This window comes from Perca flavescens, chromosome 14 (assembly GCF_004354835.1).
Source record: "Perca flavescens isolate YP-PL-M2 chromosome 14, PFLA_1.0, whole genome shotgun sequence".
Taxonomy (NCBI): Eukaryota; Metazoa; Chordata; class Actinopteri; order Perciformes; family Percidae; genus Perca; species Perca flavescens.
Genome location: NC_041344.1, coordinates 31,091,533 through 31,097,420, shown reverse-complemented (window position 1 = coordinate 31,097,420; position 5,888 = coordinate 31,091,533). Strand labels below are relative to the sequence as shown.

The following is a 5,888-nucleotide window of genomic DNA, read 5'->3' as shown; positions in this document are numbered from 1 at the left end:
CGGTTATGGCTGGTTGCACTTCAGCTCCCTTGATAACATTAGCTACATGAGAGAGATTACCGTATTTATAGCGAACATTGACTTCACCGAAAAGAGCGTCAAGTCCCGGTATCTGAAGGAAAATGCCAGGCTATTGTAATTCTCACTTTTTTTTCTGTGAAGAAATGTTTCACGGTGTTGGTGAATTCTTGAAAAAAAAACACTAAATGTTGTAACTCCCGTTACTGAGACCCGTGTATGATATTACCGACATGTAATTAGTAATGAGTTATATTACTGCGTTACAGCAAAAATGGATATATTACTGTAATTGCCTTACACCCAACACTGATTATGATAGATGCATCCTCAATGTTACTGTTTTGGCCATTGAGTCTGACTACAATGCTCTTTCTCCTTACTTATTTAGGGGACACCATCCAGTGACATAGAGACAGAATTAGCTGCAGTGCCACAGTCAACTCCCAAGAAGGCGTCCAGCTGGTCATCCAGTCAGTTTCAAAATAGTTATTTCAAGTCCACAGAAGAAAAAAGCCCTTACCCCGTCATGGACAGAGAAGAAGGCGACTGCTTTGTAACATAGCCCCAGTTCCTCTGCTGGATAAGAGTGAACTGGTTTCTCAAGCCAGGTCACATTATAAGAGCATGTTCTAGGCCTAGGAAAAGAGTACTGAACTATTTTTTCTTTGTACACTTCAGACTATGCTGCAGCATGATTATGTATAAAACCACACACTGTACTGTACATACTTTACATTAATTGTGTCTAGATTGTGATATTGTTATTTCCTTTTTTTTGAAGTAAAGACAAAAAAGCACAAATACACAAAAGCAAAAATGTAATGTGTATTGTTATATTATAAAACCACTGTAACAGACAGGTGCAGTATAGAACTGTACAATGTACTTATTCTTACAATTTATTTATTCTTACAATTTACTTATTCAACTTTACTTGTACAATATACATATTCTTACGTTTTCCTAATTTAACTGTGCAATTGCTTTGTTTATTCCTAGTAATGGCCATACCAAGTATTACTAGAAATGATAGTTTTTGACTCAGAAAATGTCCTCTGCCTCTTTGAATCCTGTGTAACTTCCAGTTGGGGAGGGGTACTCTTGTCTGATTGCTGCTATAACACAGGTAGGCAATGTTCTTCTGGTGCTACGGCCAAGGCGCTCTCCTCTCAGAACCCACTCCAGAATCACCCGGTAGGCCACGAGTCTGCATTGGCTGGGGCGGGGGGCGAGCTTTGGTTATTTCACTAAAGAAGTGAGGCATTTATTTATAATAAATAATAATACATTTCATTTATAGAGGGCTTTTCATCATACTCAAAGACACTTTACAGTAAAAACCAGCACATATATCACATTAAAAACAGATAAGCAATAAAACCAACACATACAACAAGCATATTTAGAAGCAATGTAAATGTAAGATTATTGTATGTGGAAAGCTAATCTGAAGAGGTGTGTTTTGATTAGTGTTTTGAATGTGTATATACAACTAAAAACAAATGTACCTAAGCTAGACAGAGTCACAGAGTTGTACTCACTCATTAGACAGCTGGCCATCAGGTCTGTCCGGTTAGATCATCCTTATAGATCAGATGGGGAAACCTCTGTATGGGCGAAACAATGTCCATTGACCCGTCCAGACCAGGCTGTATCCTTACAGCACAGGCTTTCTTCCTCGGTGGTTATTGCGATACAGTATCCACACGAGCACCACCATGTACCCGCATCAAGTGCAACCAGCCATAACGGTAAAATCTCCCGGCTGCGGAGGTTGTGTTAAGAAATATCTAAAAGACGTGTTCGTTCTGATTTCTGGAGGAAGGAGGAGAGGCTAGTGTCAAATTGAAAGTTAAGCAAGAGGTTTAATAAAACAACACGGTGAAAACGACAGTCAAAACACAATTAAACATAAAACACGAAACACTGCCAGCAGCAGACTGCAAACATGATTACCCTTGTGGGGACACAGATTGAAGTACCGAATCTTACTCAGGATCAGAATTATAACCCTTGGAATTGTGGGTGTTTCCCTGAATGGAAACTGTCCCAGGTTAAAGACACACCTCTGATTTCAGGTTTACTCCAGGTCACAGACAAAGGTCGTTTCACATGGTAGTGACGATTCTGTTCAAGTTTACAGAGTTTGCATTTCCTTTGTTCTAATCACGTCTGGCCCTGCAGGGAGTGGCTCCCCAAAACCAGAAACAATAGTTACCTTTCCTGTGGGACAATAAGTCTTCTTCATATGCTAAATCATCAATCAACAGATCATCAATTACAAAAACACAAAAAACAAAAACAAAAATAAAAACTCCTCTTCTCAATGGGGGAATGGGACGCGTGATTGATCTTTTACTATGACTTTAAACATTTTGCAAATTGCTATTTTTTGAGCAAATCAATGTCAGTCACGTGTCATTCTTTTGTGCCACATTTAATACTCTGAGCAGAAGATTTGCATAGCACTCTGCGTGGCCACCACAGAGAAGCTTTACAAATCCTCTGATCTCCCCCCATTTTTTATTTATTTTTTTAACAAAATATTTACAACTAGGGAATAAAAATAATAAAAAAATCAACAAACCATAAAGAAATATCAATGGAAAAGCTACTACCTTGACTCTTTCAACCCAATGATTTCTCAGAGACATCATCAGAAACATGAAAAAGAATAAAAACCAACAAAACAAAAAATTGTGGAAGAAGATTAGCTACAGTAAGATCAGAATGCTTAAAAATACAATTCATTTATCTCCATGTGCCTGTTATTTGTCATTTTTAGTGAAAAACAAACCAATTTTGAGTCAAGATGCACAAAAATGCCAAATATGCATCTACCAATTTATTCATTGAAAACCCCCTAAGAATCTTTAATTATGTTTGTTACAATTGTAGCTAATGTTAAATTGCTTAAAGTAGCCCAAATTATTTCTCCTTACTGCTGAATTTATCTCCACCCCCCATTGGACTGTCTTCACAGGTAGGGTGGGGAAGTTGCCTCGGTGAGAGTGTAAATTCAAACAAAGGCACCTTTTGTCTTTGTTTCGTGTGACTTAAAAGAATGTGTGAAAAAATAGCTGCTGTTTTGACATTCAATGGGCTTATCAATCATTCAGACACAATCCTACTCAAGGCAAAAACCGAAAAGAAAAGAAAAATAGATGATTAAAAATGAAATGCATATATCTCAACTGCCTAAACCATTGAGCAACAAACATTAATTCACAAAAACTCTGAGCAGACATTTTGCTCCCATTTTCAACTGCTGCTCATTCATGCATTCACTGAGAAACTCCACTGAAACTTTAAAACATTTCCACATCTTTCATAGGTTCAGGGTCGGCGCCCCAGTCTTCAAAAGACATTCATACCGATTAATCCATTTCCACTATTTCATCCATTCTCACTGATCCACCCTTTTCCACAAAAATCAAAACAGCCATCCAGTTAGCCTTTCAATCATAAAGCATTCACAATGCAATCTCTTCAGAAATTTAATTTCTCTAGTTTACCGTATTTTCCATAGTCTGACCCCTGGTTTTAGTAGACGCTCTGTTGTAATGATTTACCAACCAGATGGAGTCGCTGTTCGTTATCAGGAAATGGAATTTCCAATGCAAAACTCAACACAAACGAACATCCACAACCACACACGTCCACAAACCCCACCGCTGAGCTGCTGCACGCTCTCAATTTAAACAAAACAATCTTACAATGAAGTTATAACCACACTGCGCTTTCAATTTCAACACATCTTATTTACAGTTTCACAAAACACCGCGCGAGTCGCTGCCGCGGACTCAAATTCAAACACAATTCTATTTTCAAAAAAAATATTTACAGTAGCCTTTATACAACCCTATATTTAATTGTTTCCTATCTTTAACCTCACAGAGAATTATTTCTCTATCGCCGGCTCTATCGGACTTTCTAACACTATGGCCACACTTCTTGTGACCTCACAAAGAAAATGATTTTTCCTGTCGCCGGCTCTATCGGACTTTCTAACACTATGGCCACACCTCTTGTGACCGCACAGAGACTAGGTACTCTGTCGCCGGCTCATATTCGGTCTTTTTAACACTAAAATTTTACAGGATTCTAAACCTGGCCGCTTAAAAAAGTGGACTTCTAGTGCACTATAGGCTAACCATGGACCCTCTTTGCGGGCTTTTAAGCTTTACACAACCATATACAAACACACACTATCACATACAATAGGCTTACTTTTGTATTTATCGTTCTCAACATAGTCCTCAATTGGGCATTTACTTTTATCAATTACTTTTACAGATTTTAATAAACATACCAGTTGATGCTGCTGAACTTTCACATCTAAAACGTTTCCTATATAAGCTCTGCAGTGTTTTGATAAAAACAGGTTTTCTGCTCACCTCTCAGTTGTCTGGGCCCATGTGAAAATTCAGCAAGTCACCATGATTCAGTCTTTCAATTTGCCTTTTTCCTTTCATCCTCCGAAAATCACTGTCAGGGTTCACCAATTGTTAAGAAATCTCTAAAAGACGTGTTCGTTCTGATTTCTGGAGGAGGAAGGAGAGGCTAGGGTCGAATTGAAAGTTAAGCAAGAGGTTTAATAAAACAACACGGTGAAGACTGTCCTTCATATGCTAAATGTCAGACATGACCTGATTAATTCTTTAGAAGCTAGGTTTTGGGTGAGGCAGCCAAATGCTGATTAGTGTAGTTACTTGATTAAATTTAGCTGCAGGCCCCATTAAACATTGTTTTCCAAACATAGCCTGGCTTTAACTTTTTTAAACCTAACAGTTGTAGACGGTGAAAGCTCAAGCTCAAATATCTCTTCATTTGGTTGACGCAATTTGGAAAGGCACAAACTTTTTTGATATTAGTCCTGATCTAACTCCAAGCTCCGTATGTCAGCTCTGTGAGCTACTCCATGCTTCTGCCCAAGGGGGTAAGCTTTGCTTCAGAACGCAAACCTCCGATGGCGCCATTTTGTTGCTACGAAGCGATCACCTCTTGTTAGCATTACACTGACCGCCATTTTTTTTTTACGTCACTTGACTGCAAATAACTTTACATCTGAAGCGTTTAAAGACTCTATTTGTCCATTGTTTATTTCTAAAGAAACACAACAATGTATAAAAGGCTCCATTACCTTGTACCTCACGTTATAGCTCCGTAGCAGACGTTTTTGTAAAAATAAGCTAACGATTGTGTCATAACCAAGTGACTTACTGTCGCACAGTAGAGGAATTACCGTATAGTACAGGAGAAGCTCGCAGGCAGTTTTGACTTACATTAGCTGTTTAGGTTTAATTACTAATGTTAACTAGCATGTTAGTTAGCAATAATTAGCCTGTGCTTATGTTATCTCCTTACATATACCTACGCTCTCCGTCTCTGTAAGATTGGAAATGATTGAGATTTCTCTTGGCACAGCTACCAGAAGACTTACAACTTTCAGACACGTTGCTCACGTCACATTTACGTTGTCTCTGTCAGTTGGAGGCTGCGCAGTAAAGCAAGAGATCACCGGAAAAGTGCTTCTAATAGCCTTCACTGGTCTCCGTCCAGAGCAACGGGGTCTATTGGTCCATTATATACTGTCTATGCTTCTGCCACAGGCAGGCTCCGCCGTTGCTAGGTTACCTATGCAAATGAGCTCCTGAAATCTTGAACTGTAGGTCAGCTCTGCTTCACTGCAGTGTCAGGTTACAGCCTGTTGATACATGCTCATTACTATGGACAGGACCTCGGCAAATTGTTTTTTTGTGGAAAAAATACATTTTGGATTATTGGATTGACTGAGATCGGCACTCGATTGTTGAGGACTTGACCGGAAAGCAGTACATAAACAGAGGTAAGGATTAACACAACTT

At 38.9% G+C, this 5,888-nt stretch overlaps 1 long non-coding RNA gene across 1 annotated transcript; it reads right to left on the bottom strand.

Moving 5' to 3' along the window:
• Window positions 1-840: 840 nt before the first annotated feature.
• On the bottom strand, window positions 841-1,675 carry LOC114568413 (uncharacterized). Its single transcript, XR_003694290.1, has 2 exons — window positions 1,563-1,675; window positions 841-1,237 (listed from the first exon to the last, which is right to left on the bottom strand). It is a non-coding gene; the product is annotated as an uncharacterized LOC114568413 (long non-coding RNA).
• Window positions 1,676-5,888: the final 4,213 nt, after the last annotated feature.